Raw genomic sequence first — 16,556 nt, 5'->3', positions numbered from 1 at the left:
TTTTGGTGGAAGGTGATGGCAACACGTGGATTATGGACCCAGTAACGGCGTGAATTAACGGTGTAGATAAGTTAGGGTGAGTAGCAATGGGCGGAAACTTGTGAGCCTTGAAAACTGTGATTCGGGTCACGTGATACCGGACCGGACGGTTCCGTTAATTTAGTCAGTCAAATGGTTTAAGTACTACCACGTCAGTCTATCTTTGACTAAAAGTAAATTTAACCACACATATTAACATTAATTTATTTGTATTAGGTGCTCACTGTCAATTGACGTGATGGTCCAGTTGATGAAGTTGTTTTTCTTTTATTTTTAGAAATCTTATTTACGAGATTTGAATATGAAAAAATACTTGTTAGAGAGTGCTTGATAAGTTTTATACTGAGTGAATCTAGATTGGATATACCAAATATCGAATGAAAAATAAAAAATATGTAAATACTCTACGGAAAATTAATATGTTGTAATATTATGTACTACTCCCTTTGTTCTTTAATTATTTGTCTATTTTTTCATTTTTAGTTGTCTCTTTTTCTTTGTCCATTTTGACAAATAAAAAAAGACTAAAACTTTTTACCTATTGTAACGTCAATTAATTCCTTTGAAAAAAATAGAACTTCTTAAAAATTTTAATTTTTTAGTGCATACATTTCATCATTAATAGGGTTAAAATAATAAATTCACTATGTCAATCATTACTTTTTAATAAATGTGTCAATTCAAAAGGTGACAAATAATTAGTAACAGAGGAATTATTATTTATAGCATTTTCAGGTTATGATTTTTCTTAAATTACTGTGAAAAGTTCTATTTAACTTTTCAAAAACAAAAGCTTTATCTAAATGTCTTTTTATCACACAAGATATTTTTTACTGCCACCTTATTAATAAAAACAAAACAAAGATAATTGAATATATAAAATATGAACTATTACTCTAGGAAAATGGCAAGTAACTCATTATATTTTTAAAAAATTTTCCTTTTGGTGGTGATATAGGTAAGAAAGTTTCCTATTGGAATAAAATAGGCTTTAATAAAGACGACTTGAATTCAAACTTCAAATAATTTATTATATCGATTTAATTACACTGAAATGTAAATGTATATGTATTCTGAAATATTTACTTCGATTACAGGATTTAAACAATTTAACTATATAGTTCCTTTGTTAATAATTTCCGTTATTCTGTATTTGGCGCTTAATGACTCGAGGCCTTTTATAAACAGAAAAAAGTTTAATCTTTTACCCCACTTGACTTGTTTTAAACTTATTTTAATCAATAAATTTTAAAAGTTTTAACCACCAGCTTAGGAACAGAACAACGTGGGAAGGCAACCTCGTTTTTTGGACAAATTTTAAATAAAAGTTCTGGTTTTTTTAATGTTATTTATTTAATTAGTATTTATTTACTGTGACTCTGTTCCCTTCCACTTATCTGTACAAATTTTTAGTTGTTTCTGTTTCCCCAATCGTCACCAACTTTCTCTTATAATCAATCTTTTCATTACATGTGGCTTTTCTTTTCTTTTTTTCTAAAATTAAATTTTTAATATGAAATATTTTAAAACTTACAGTAAAAAAGTTAACTTTGGAATATGTAAAGATTTTATTTTAAACCGATGTACAAATAAATTGATTTAACTTGTTATGCGATAATTTCAGGAAGTTGATGCAAAGATTTTTAAGAGCGACTCTCAATGATTGAGTTACTTGTAAATTATCTGTTAGATTATAAGTCCAAGGATGTTTCTTCAAAGCATTTCGAGAATCTTAGTTACAAGCTATTTGCCTAAGTTACTTATCTGATTGCAAGTTTTTTTTTTTTCGAGAAATCATAAGAGTACTTAAATAAACATCTATAATACATTATATTTATAACGTAGAATATGTTGATATTTATAGATCTTTGATCTTTTATTGTGAAAAGTCTAGCTTAAAATATATTTTTTCATAACCAAGAAGAAATATAGTTAACGATTTTTAGTTTGAGTATGATAATATATCATTCATAAAATTTTGTGACATGTATATATTATAGCAGATATCCTATCTCATTTTCAAGATTACAAAATATCATATTTTCACATATAGATATTTTTTCTTGAGAATCAGATATTTCAATGAACGTTTTTAACATTCCAAGATTTTTTTATTTTTTATTTTTGTAAAAGATAAAATGAAATGATAAGTTTGATCAAAAGGAATAAAAGAAAAGGACTGTGAAACTTATCTATTTCGTACAATTGGATTCTTGATCATCCAAATAAACAGATTCAAACAAAACGGCCTAAGAGTATCTAGCTTCAGCCAATGGTGCAACGTGTAATAAACTTACTAGTGGTACTTTTTTTTTTTTTTTTTTCAAATGGAGAAAAGTTGAATTTAATTCATACTCCTATATGTTATTCAAAAATAAGTAACTTGGTATCCTTTAAACTTTATAAACGCAGTTCAGAAGTGTGAAAAGTTGGTTATAATTAATAGTAGTTAGTTAGGAGAGGTAAAATAGGCGAATTTTTTTAAAAAGAAAAAGTGAGTAGACAAGAGATAATCAAATCGATGATATAAAAGGTTAGTAGCAGAAAGCGAGTGTTGTCTCACGTTATATAAAAGAGTAAGGTTCTCTTATTATTTTATGTGTTGTATTACTTGTTGTGTTATCATGTGCTTTATATTGTGTTATTTGGTTGTTATATTTTTCTTATAATTCTGCTTCGATTACATTTCTTTTAAGTTGAAGGTCTATTTAAAAACAATATTTCAACCTATAAAGATAAAGATAAAATATATATATTAGTTAGAATTTAGATGTTATGATCATGAGTTATGATATATGCATATGACACTTGTTTTGCACACCAAAATAAGAATACATTCAACATCTTTAATTTCTTTTTTAATTTATTTGTATCGATTCGAACTGTGTCACATATTATATTACATAAATGAGTGTTACAATCTAGGAAACAGGAACATGAACAAGAACAAATTAAATGATCAAGTAAGTACGAGGGTGAAGTAGCAGTAATTTGGGAAGTAAAATTGTCTGAGATTACTAGGAATTAGAGTAATTAGTGTACTTAATTAGCCGGATTAAGCTTATTGGATTATTGCTTAATTACCTACAAACTCCAAACATTCCTTAACACCGTATCAAACAAACAAAGCCGTCTCCTCTTTGTTTCATTTGATCATTTTTGTTTTTTAAAAATCAAATTATAGAATTAATATTTTTTTTCTTAATTAAGAGCGGCTAATCATTCATAATTATTCACATAAGGACAGATTAAAATTAAGTGATTTTTTTCCACTTTCGTAGTAAAAATCGAACTTGTTGTACTGTTGGAGTTGTCTTTAACATTATATATCTACTTCGAATTTTAACGGTCAAATCACTACAAGTAATTATTTTATCAGTCAATTATCAGGATGTTAAGTTAATTTTAAGTTATGGAATAGTTTAAAGTAATTCGATATTAATAAGATTGATCAAGCTTGTACGAGGGGTGCGGATAATGCATTTATTCGAACTCAATAGTTTCAACTTCAGGGAACTCAATGTTAAAAATTTAAAGGTTAAAATCGAATTAAAATTCTAAATCCACCTTTTATATGCACAACAACAAATAATAAATGCATGATGTTTGTAACTTGCTAAGTGCTTCATCAATTTTAACAAGAGCCAAATAAGTACTTCATATATTTCAAAATTAGTGGTGTTTTATTTTTGTTTTAAGTAGTGTTTTCAAAATCAAGAATTAATACTTTTCTTCTAAATTACCCTTATTTTAATATATGGAGTTTTATACCATTAAAGAGTAACTTATTTTGTCGAAGACATTTAATTAAGGGTAAAATAGTAAAATACTTTTAATTTTCTGGAAATGACTAGTTTTTTAAGAAGTGAATCTATTGGACTAGTTGAAAACAATGGATTAATTAATCATCAATCGTATAACAGTAAGAACTTTATTCTTAATAGAGGTTTTGGATTTAAGCGCTAGGTTTGCAAAGAGCATTTTACTCTCAATATGGATTAAATTAAAAAAAAATTTGGCTCAAATCGTGATTTAACTATACTCTAATACGAGTATTATGATATTTAAAACTTTACAAGGTATTTAAGAATGTTTTTTGAGCGGCCGTTAGAAACAAACCGTGTTAGATGTTCAAATTAAATTCTATTTAAAATGATTGATTGTATAGAGAATATTATTGTCAAGTCATTGTTTGTTAGAATTATAATATGGTTCCAAATTCCACTTGATTTGAGTCATATATTCATACAAAAAGTCATAATCAAATCCAAAATTAGTAAATATGAGAATAGTTGGATGCAAACAAAATTGTCCTAACATGTATGAAAAAGTTGATTCAAGTCTTTTTCTTCTTTAGCACTTAATTTTTGTAACAATTTAGATAAAGGTTAACACGTCTTTATTAAGTTATTCCCTTTCAAGTAATTTTGTCTTTAAATAGTTTAATTCATGCACGTATATATACTTTTGTACGTTTTCACTTTTTATTTCACATAACATATTTATTTTTTCGTAATTTAATATAGCTAAATTTTGGTATTTTTTATATTATATTATATTATATTATACGGGATTTTATTATGAATCAAGTGTTTTAATGCTATCAAACAAAAGGAACCTTTGAGTTTGCCTGGCAATACCCCATTAATTTGGTGTTTAAAAATTAAATTCATAATTAATATTTGCCGTTTTGTCCTTTACTTAAATTTGGACCTTTTATCATCACTTAGTGCTTAGTTTTGAGTATTTGTTTTTATATCTCAATGAGGGGCAAAATATTCTTATTAAATTTTACTACGTTTTTTTTTCTAGTTCAGGAACGTGATTAACATATAGGAGTTAAAAATTGTACGAAAATGTTTATTTGATTAAGCTTATAAGTATTTGTCACTTATTTACGTGTTTGATAAACATTAAAAGTATTCATAAATTAAAAATCAATTAAAAATTATAAATTGAGAATGATCAACTTATAATTTTACAGTTAGTATTTTTAATTTTACCCAAATCTACTATATTATTTATCCTTAATATCTTTTATAATCTCCAAAATACTTTTCTAAAACAAAATTTTTAATTGCCTTTTTATTTTAATCCATCGTTCATCCATATTTGTAAAATTACTTTTTAAGTTTATGTTTTTTTAAAAAAAATAGCTTTAAAGATATTTCAGTTATTAAAAAAAATACGTGTTAACCATACATACTAACTATTATATTTATTATCAATTTCCATATTTTCATCCAAATACGTGTAACAAGACATTGAATTTTGCACAAGTTTGACCATCATATTGTCTTTAAGTAAAGAGCATGGATTGATGAATGCTCATTATAAGCTATAGTCTAATTAAACTATTACTGCCCACTTGACAAGTTGATTCAAGAAAAGACTGCAGTGAAATTTGATCAAAATTGATTCCTCTTGTTTTATTAGAGATATATTAACTATATGCAAAATTATTAATTGAATAAAAAGAATCTAATTAAAAGGAAGAGAACAAAATACACACTGCTATAAATTTTGCTACAAACTTTATTGTTAATTTGTCCTCTCATATTCATTAAAACAATAAAGGTTGTTGGAGTATATTATTGTCCAAACTATATGTATTATTTTGTCTTAAGCCTTAACTACTTGTTTCAAGAGGCAGCTACTTTTAGTGTGTCATATTTTTAATCCAACGTGTTTCAAAAATAATTTCTCTATTTTCATGTAGTATAAGTAAAGTTTACGTACGTATTTTATTTTTTTCAGATCCCCATCTTTAAGTTATTGAATATGTTAGGGTTAATGTTCCATATGATCGCTGAACTTTACTAACAAGACTAATCTCTTGTCATATTAAAAAACCTAAACTACGTGTAAATTGTCAATTAGTTGGGAGGTAAAATTTTCACATGTCTAGTTATGACACGTCATCTCCATATTAGTACGCGGAGCTAGAGTATAGTTTATGGATTAATCGAATTCAGTAATTCTAATCAAAAGTTATATTGATAGTACGATGAATTTATTAATTATGTATAAATTTTTAATTTAGAAATTAACCACTTAAAAGAACTGAATCACGAGTCTAGCTACAATTTTCAAATTCTGACTACGCCACTAAAAACTGTTCGTTTTTTTTCCTTTGTTTTATTTAGGTTTTGAGTTGTGGGTGGTGGGGGTCGGTGGCTGGTTGGAGAACCAACAATTTTAAGGACGTTTATGAGAAACAATAGTATTTAATAACGACTTAAGATGATTAGTAAATGAATAACAAGTACAAAGACACTCATATCACTAATAATATCTTGGGGTTAGAAAACTTAGTTTAAGTTATATATATCGTTAGCATATGATTTTTTATTTTTTTTACAATATGATCAGTTGATCACTTTAGATATTAATCGATTGGTAAGTCAAGTTTCTTTAAAATGTAGTAAAAATTGTAATTTTAAAAATAAGAAATATGATTTGATGGTGTAAAAAATTCTTATATTGATACAAACGAGGATGATAATAAATACTCTTTCATTCTTAAGTAGGAATTTCGTGTTCAAGTCCTAAATATGAACTTTTCTTTGTTAGAAAGTGTTTACCCTGCCCACCCCCTCTTGGCAATGCATGTGAGATTTTCCTATATTTAGTCGTGTTCTGATGTTTATATTAGACATCGAGTGGAAAATAAAAGAATTCAAAATTATAATAATTGTGTGTATATATAACTTAATTAAAATTAAAACTCTGGAATTAATATATTGAGCAAAGAGTACAGTATAAAGAGTTTTTTTTTTTGTAGTGTTTTGTTGGAAAATATGTGAACTTATTTAATACTACTAAGAATATAATAGAGGACAAAGTTGTAGTTAGTAAAAAAGAGTAACTTTTTATGTATATATACTATAGTAATATAAATAAAAGCTTATTCATTTAAGAAAAGTGAAGAATATTTTGGGAAAACTCAAAAAAAGAAAGTGAAGCATTTGAATCATAAAATGTGTGTCTGTGTGAGAAGACTTAAAAGAGTTCTTTAAAATTGCTTAATATTTTTTAGTGTTGATTAATTTTTTAATTATAAGTGGAAAAGAAGGGTATATGGATTAGCACAAAGACAAAATAAGAGCTAGTTGTGGTTTTCTTATATCTTGGACTAAACAAAAATTTCAACGTGCATGAGGCCAATCACAAAAAGACAAACAATTAAGAAACATTAGAATCGACAAAATAATCTCTTAAGAAAGTTTCTCGTTAAAATTTACATTGATATTTGTTTTGATTTATCAAATCTCGAAAAGAGTTTAATTTAGACTGTGACGGAATAATTGAGATTCCTCTATTTTTAATCGAGAATTCATGTTGAAATTTTGAAATATGAAAAATTTCTTTTAGGAGCGTCACTCTCAGAAATAAGTCTTGCAATACATAAATTTAAATTAGTCGAGTTCAATATAGATATCGACCATTGAATATTAAATTTTTAATTGATAATTATTTGCAAGTGGTGATAATAAATTACACAAAACAACAAACAAAATTCATCAACCCCAAGATAGCAAGTGGAGTACCTAGTTTGTTACTTCGAGCTACGAAATAAATTAATCATTTTTAATTGGAGACAGAATTATAGTTGTTTCTAATTAGGTTCTAAGAAGTCAAGATTATGCATCAAGTTCCAGATTAGTACCTTGATTTATGCTAAATATAATTGAATTATGAACCTATTAATTATTGGGAAGAAGAAAAAAACAAAGACATGTTTGGGAACACTTAGATAAATGTTTTTGAAGTAGAATTTTTATCAGCATATATATAACGGATCAAAAATTAAAATTATATGGATTTCAACTTTAATTTTTTAAAATTTTATTTTGGACTAAGTATATTTTTAATTTTATCAATTTAACTATATATACTTCAACTTTAGTTGAGTTTTACACCTAAATTTATATTTTGCATCGAAAATACTGAATTCAAATGAACCCCAACTCATGTATAACAATGTTACATCCAGTTCTGAATATTATAACACGTATATTATACAAATAAAAATCAATATAAAATATTTTAAAATTATAGTCACGAAAAAAGAACAATTTGACTCCAAAATTAAATTGGTGTTCCTTCCTTCGTTTTAATTTATGTGTCTCAGTTACTTGTCTGCATGCTTATATATATATTTTTTCTATTTATTTCTTTCGTGTTAAATAAGTATTAAATTGTTTGCAATACGTTCAAAAGGACATGAAATAAGACAATCGACAATTCATTCCAAATTTTATTTTCTACATTATTATTCGACAGATAAACAGGCCAAAATTACAATATTAATTAATATAATGAAAGTTGAAAATAATTATTCCATGCAGGGACCTAAGTAATTAGAAGACAAAACTTGGATCTTCTATATATGAGGTTTAGTGCTTCAACTTACTTAGAATTTAGATACCTACTTTTATTCATTTTTTTAAATTTTAGTAGTAATAATATATAGTTTAACAAATTAAGTACCCCTACAACTACCAATATTACTTGTTTTTCATTTATTTATTTTGTGCCCTTACCATTTATATTTATCTCTAATAGTGCTTTTACTTCTTCTATCACATAATTAAACTTCTCGAAAAGCTTTGGAGTTCCGTATAATTTTATCTTTCGATGTAACAATTTGATACGTATTAGAAGTTCACTGGCTCGACTAATTAATACATATTCGTATGGGAAGGATCACTTATGAGATAAATATACTAAGGTTCTTCGTTTCAAAACTCAAAATTTGAGATATTTGATTAAAGTTAACATCTCGATGTTGATTCTGATATTTTTGCATGTAAGTATATATATGAACTACGTACTTGCTGTTAATTTGTATCCTTTCAATTCTTTTGAAATATCTGATGGGGGCAAAGTTCCAAGTTAAAGCTTCCAAATTTATTTGATGGTACGTACAAGCTAAGTCAATGACTTTTGGTATATGCATGGTTTAAGTTTCTCAATTTGTGATTATTTTTTTCTTGATGTGTACTGAGACTTGACTAAATATATATATTTGTGCATGACAGAAAGTCCTACAATGGAGATAGAAAGATATGGTTCCTTGACAAAGGTAACTTTATACGCAGAACTCGATCTCAATTGTTTTATTTAAAATAAAAAAATACTGATTATTCCACCGTAATGATATTTGATCTATATGATATGATCTTGTTCTTCTTGCATTTGTTAATTCTATATTATACTGTTAGAGTTTATGAAGTATGGGGCTGAAATAGTGAAATCACGTGATGCCTCTAGATTTTCATGAATATCATTATATATATTATTTTTTGCATGCGTGTACGTGTGTTTTCCTCTTCGATTTGATTTTTTTTTTGCCGTCGTGCAGGCTACTACTCAAGCACTACGAACTACATTCTACTGCTATTTGACTTTCATAATCGGAGCTACAGTTCTTCTTACGAATTCACTAGTACTCAATAGTTTATGCTTAAATTTGTAAATAATTTATTCAAAAACTAATAATTGAGTTATTTTTCTAGAATTTAAAATCTATATTCTCTCTCCATGCATACCCAGACCTGTCAATTGGAGCATTGACAAAATGATATGTGGGTCCAACGTAGGGGCGTAGCTACACTGATGTCAGGCAGTTTAATTGGACACCCTTTATCGGAAAATTATATTGTATATACAAGTAAAATGCTAAACAAAGTGGTTATATAACATATTCTGGACATCTTTGACACAACAATATGATATAGTCCAGTGATTTCAGGCGCCTTGAAAGAGCAAAGACATGCAAATTTAAAGTGTTCTTGTGTTTGAATCTAACTATAGTGCCAACTCTTTTTTTAACTTTTTAACAAGAGCAGACTTACTTTAGCACGTGGACACCTTGAAATTTCTAGCTCCACCACTGGTCCAACATTAGATAAATCAAGAATTGAGATCATGAGTTTGTATTCTAATACCATCATAAGTAATACATTTTGGGCCTAACTCGAATATCGAAAACTAGCTCAATAGGTAGGAGTTTCCTAAGACTATTATAGTAGATCGACTAATATACAAGCTAAAAGTTAGTAATTTCATGTAATATATAATAGATGTTGAATTCTCTTGACTTCTTCATACGTTTTCTTTATTATACTTTAAACATTTTTAGTGAAACTTTTGAGTCTATTATCATAGCACTACTAACAAATAACAATGTCATTTGCTTTTGTCTGGTATGCTATAATGTTATTTACGGAAATTTTGTATTTACCTAAAAATGAAATGAACTACCTCGTGTTTCATCCTTGGATACATAGTATTTGGACATATATATAAAGGCTTGTGACGTGTTAGGATTAGGAATGATATTTAGTAGCAAAGATTAAGAATATTTAGAGTATAATTGTCTGATAGTTGTTGTAATTAGCTGAACAGTCAAAATAATATCAGATGATTAATGTCAACATCCTGTCTAAGTCGAGACTTGCATGCTAAATTTAAAATAATTTAATTAGAATCATAATTGAACATAACATTTGCTTGTTAAGATTAACTAGTCTAATGGTTATAGTCATATAAGTCACCTTCAACTCAAACAAAAGTGTGTGACGTTGATTCAAACTATGAATTTGCTCGTAAACATAATAATACATTTGTAGATCGATCTGCAAATAATTAATTATACAAATTAGACGTAATTCGATCATAATAATTTGATAATTACATGAAAAAGGACTCTCGCACAACGAATCTAATTTCATGATCATTGTTATTTCATTAACATTTTAATTTATTCCATAATTATATTGGTAAAGAAAAAACATTTAATAGAGTAAATAAATTTAGGTGAGAAAAGGCACATAGGAAGAATAACCGGACCGTACGGGCTATGTCTCGAAAGTCCAATATAATTTATGGACGGACATTATTTATTTGCTAATTCACTTTTATTTATTACGATTATTTAAATTAATTTGAGAAAGATTACAACTCTATTTATGTATAGTTTTTAAATGGGAAAATTGTATATAATAGCAAACTATTAATTCAAATTAAATGTTATAATCATAGTTTGATTTAATTGTATCCATAGCTGATAGCACTGTTGTTATTTCGCCTCTTTCCTGGTGAATCTCGATCGCCATTCTCATTCTCGCTGGACAGTCTCCCTCGCCTATCTCACTTTTATACAACCACAAATGTATAAAATGTGTTTGTGTTTGTATAAAGTGATAAAATTGTATATATACATATATTTTCGTTCTCCTCTCTCTCCTCTCCCAGGTCTCGATCGCCACTCTCACTTGCCTCTCTCACTTTATACAAACACAAATGTATACATTGCGTTTGTATTTGTATAAAGCGAGAGAAAGTTGTTTATACAAATACAAATGCATATATTTTCGTCCTATATACTTATGATTATACAAATACGATCTTTCCCTGCCCAATTTTCTTTTGTCTTTCTCTCTTTCTTGCTTTATACAAATACATATTATACAAATGATCTTTTGTATATATATATCGAAATCGATTATACAATTGCATTCTTTTGTATATGTATAACGAAATATACATATTTATGTTTGCTATGGAGCGCAATTATGCAAACTATATCTATAACATACAAATATGACTTTTATGTTTGCTATATGTGAAAGTTGCTCTTTTTAAATATCTAAGTGAAAGGCTTACAATATCAAATTAATCTAATTTAATTAAGTTTCAAATACTAGTTGAATTAACTTAATATTAAACGTGACAAGTGAAAGTGAACAACTTGACTAATTTGGAGTAAATGGGCCCACCTGCTTCCACATTGACACATTAATACTTCCGTTACCGGCACCGTTTGTGCTCCTCCGTTAGATAGATGAAACGTGTACTACCATGTGACGTCGACGTGTCACCGTCATGAATGGCTTGGAAATTTAAGTAATAATAAACTTTTCTTAAATATGTTTTTTCTTCACATATTTACGTAGACGGAGCAAATATTTGAAGTTTATGATTTTTGAACTTAGCTTCTACACGGTTGCACGTTATTTGAGTTGAAAGTTTATTGGATCAACCAAATTCGTAAATTGATTTCTAACTCCGTATTATGATCATGGGTGAAATTCAACCAAACTATTTTATTTTGTACTTCAAATTTTAATTAAGGACAAAAAGATTTTTACCTATCTCATCACACCATATAATAATGATCGAGTAATATAATTTAAGGGATAAAACAAAGGAGTAGTAATACATTTTTATATTTTGTATCGAATTAATGAACTATTCCGCTATTGCTCAAGTGAATAATATTTTCTTAAATATATTTAATGAAGGAACATTCATACATTTTTTCTTATCATATGATATTTTTTATAAAATAAAGTGAAAAGTCTAAAATCTTACTTAAACATGTAACAACACTATGTTCTACAATATTTTAGTTAATTACATATTAGTAGTAGCTAAAAATAATCAAGTTAATCTAATTGAGGAATCTATTTTCTTTAATGTAAATTAGTCTACATAAGCATGAAGCATGACGTTTCTGTTTGAAATTTTGACTTTATTTTATTTTTCGTTTAAAAAATACAATTAAGCTAGTTAGGAGTTTAGTCCTTTTGGATTAGTTACGAATTTGGTCGCTAATTAAAATGGCACTACAAAAAAAATAAAATTAGTTACGAATTTGGTCGCTAATTATTCGTATGATCGTATCTAACAGAAATTTACTGTTAGTTTCAACTTTCAAGTTATTCTGGTTTAACTTGACATGAATTTAAGAAAGTAATAATATTAAATATTATGATCTTAAAGTAAAAATACGTAAATGTATCAAAATGTTTTTAATTTTTTTTTATATTAAACATATCATGTGGAAAGGGTTACCAAAAAAGTATAGAGATATTCTTTTCTTTTTAAAAGAACAAATATTTTTTGAAAAAATAATATTTTATTCTACCTTTATAAAAATAGTTTTCTTTTTCAATTTTTTTCTTCACAAAAGGCTAGATTCATGGGACTTTAATTTGTTTTAGCTTAGTACTCTGGTCTCAACCTACCTCCTAGTCAATTTAATTTTTTTATATTTGCCGTGAATAAATGTGGCAATTGCTTATTTTTCAACCAAACAAAATATATTTAATTTATTATTTTATGCATATTATAATATGATGACTAATTAATATAAGTGTAATTAAAATTAAAATGTGAAATATAGCTTTAGGTAGGGGACATTAAGATACTTGAAACACTCTTGGAATGTATGCCTATATTGCTAGATATATATGTAGGTATTTTTTTAATAAATGTTTTTAAATATTTTAATTTTTGCTCCATTATGAAACCATATCAAATTAAACTAAGGTTGACTATAGTTTTTTTGTAGCATTAATTCTGTCTAAATTTGTTAACTTAAAGTTCACTTTTACTTCTTACAAACTGCAGATATTCTTTTGGTCCTCACTTTAATTATTTATTAAATTAATAACAATAATTAAAAGAGAATATGAGTCATCACTACTATTTGTCTAAAATGAATTGAAGTAGACAACTCAAAGTAAATAAAAAAGGGAAAAATTATCTATGCCAACACATATTATTAATCAAAAGGACAATTTATAGTACAATTAATAAGGTACCCCAAAGGGCAATTTGATTGTCTTAATAAAATCTTAGAATCAAAGGATTAATGAAAGAGTAGACAAGCTTAAGAGTGATTAAGGAATTATTAAGGTTGATGTTAATTACTATAAGGTTTTTAAAATGAGGATCAAGGAATTCCAAGTCAGCAATGGCTAAGCATCCATGTGGGGAACTCAACTAGCATATGGAGTTATGGACTAATAATAGTGGCGGATCCAGAAATTAAACTTAATAAATTAACTTTCAATTTTTTTGAGATTGAGTATATTATACTTGTGAAAATGTGAGGTCAAAATTTAAATATTTGTTGAAACATAGTAACAAAAATATTAAGTTCAATTAAATTCGTTATTTATTAGTTATATTAACGTCTGGTTTGAATCATAAATAGGAGGGAAGATGTAACCTTTTTACTATGATTCATATGTATTCATAATTTTCGACACGAAATATAAATATATACTTCATAAGAATCAAGCAAAGTATCAAGAAATATTATATTCAGACTCATATATAAGTTTAACGTTAATTTTTTTTAAAAGTTCAATCAATCATATTTAAATATTATTACCAATGAATAACAACAATAACAAAATTAGTATAATTCCATAAAATTATGTGTAAAAATGATAAAAATGTATATAAATATTATTTCTATGTTTATGGAGTAGAGAGGTTGTTTGCGATTTCGACGAGAAATTATTCAAAAGGTTACAAAAATATATATTTTAAAAAAAAACAATATAAAATAAATAAACCATATCTATATTGTATTTTTCATCCACTAGTTTAAATTTGGTCTACATTAGGTGGATTGTCAGGTTGTAATTTTTATTTTATTTTTGGTTGAATAGGTTGTGATTCTTTAAAGCTGTTTTAGTTATAATAGAGACAATATCTAAGTACATTATTAAGGAATAAACTAAAGGAGATTAGCATTAATGTATAGTGATTAAACTATAGAGGGTTTAATATTAGTTATGATTAAACTAGAGAAGTTTAATTACAATAATAATGTAACATATCACTCGTGTGCACGACTATACTTTGCCTGAATTAAAATACATTTTTTTTAATTAATTGTTTTCTGCTCTTCAATAGGGTCTGCACGTGACATGTTTTATGCTGAAATTACAGTTTAATTTTATTGTTGTTGTTCCTTTTTTTCGACTTTGTGATATATAATTAATTTGAGTCGAAGGTCTTTCAAAAATAATTTATTTATCTTCGTAAGATTGAGATAAAGTTATGTATAATCTATTCAATTTGTGAAATTATATTGAGTATGTTGTTATTGTCATTATTATAATTATTATTATTGTATCTTATAAGTACTTAGTAATTGTTATATTTTAAATAAAAAAAAGATTTTAATTAATGAATGGGAAAAGGGCTGAATATTCCACAATAAAAGACAAGGTTCACAGTGTCCAATATACATAAAGCCAATAATTAAAAGAAGATACAAACAGCTCTTTATTTACTTTAATCCCACTTTCTTTTTATGAGAAAGATCAAAGAAATCCAATTTATTAAATTAATTAAATTCTTTGAATTTTGACTCCTTTTTTTACGCTGTCATTAATTCTACATTTACTGCAGAAATATATAAATAGAATTGGTGATCTTTATAATAATGGTTTTTTGGTTCATAAATATACAACAAACGTATATTTATTTCCATATTTATATATATATATATTGTGTGTGTTGAAGTAGTAAGAACCAAGATTCTATTTTTGGTGGATTGAACTTATTTCTGAGTTTAATTCCTTCCAAGTATAGTACTTCCTTTTTATAGTAACGGTCTTTGAGTTAGCTTGCATGTTCGAGTCAGCTCGTTTCTTTTTCGAATATTCTACCAATTATTTGGATTTGGGTCCAGAGATAGAGCTACATTTTCGCAAGATTTTAACTGAATGTCCTTTGTTGAGAAATTATAATGAACAAATAAATTTGTATGAATTTCATTACGTTACATTTGTAACTTTGCCAACCAAATTTAGATAAATGGTACTTCTTCCGTTTCATTTTACTTAGCTCCTATACAAAAAATGTTTTATTTTACTTGTTCATTTGTAGAAAATCAAGAGAGATTTTTTAGTACTTTTTTTCGTACTACCTATAATATTAGATAATTATGTAGGGTAGTAGTCAAATTTAAAAGTTTAAAACATTATTAACAAGATTATAAGTGCAGCAATAAAGCACATCTAAAAGTCTCCTTTAACCATACGTCAAATCAATAAGGATCAAATAATATAAAACGGTGGGTGTATTTGTTTTTGTCTCTTTTGGTGTATTTATGAATTATTATTGATCTTAACTAACCATAAGGGAGAAACTCTGGTATTGGGATTTATTGCATTTAAGTTGACTTGAATGTTGGGTTTATCATTATTGAGGTTTTGAATATGGCAAATACAATAAAGAAGAAATATGAGTAATGTTAAATGGTCAGAAAATTTGGTCAGAAATTTAAAAAGTCTATAATATCCTATTTATTTTAAAATAAACTGATCTTTTTTCTATTTTCTAATTAAAAAGTATTAAAGTTAAAATGACAAAAATATTCAAAAAGGTAAATAACATAGTGTGAAATATGTTATTTTACCATTCCGACCAAAAGGATTTTTCCAAGAAATATTACATCCTACTAACCTTTTTTACTTTGAGCCTGACTGAGAGTAAGCTTCTCAATAATCTCTTTCTTTCTAAAAAAATAATTTAAACGATCAATAGACATATTACGTATACAAAACGAGATTGATATACTATATCTCATTTTATTAATTCTTTGATAAATATAAAAGAACAAAGAATAGAAAATCTAGTAGTGGTAAAGTCATGATGTTATTGTACTATTTTTCTTTGGAATTAGTTCAATTCATTGATTT

The sequence above is a fragment of the Solanum verrucosum genome, unplaced genomic scaffold, assembly GCF_900185275.1.
Source record: "Solanum verrucosum unplaced genomic scaffold, falcon-dt-bn FXZP01000060.1, whole genome shotgun sequence".
Classification (NCBI taxonomy): domain Eukaryota; kingdom Viridiplantae; phylum Streptophyta; class Magnoliopsida; order Solanales; family Solanaceae; genus Solanum; species Solanum verrucosum.
The sequence above is the reverse complement of the archived record's forward strand: the minus strand, read 5'-3'. Positions refer to the sequence as shown.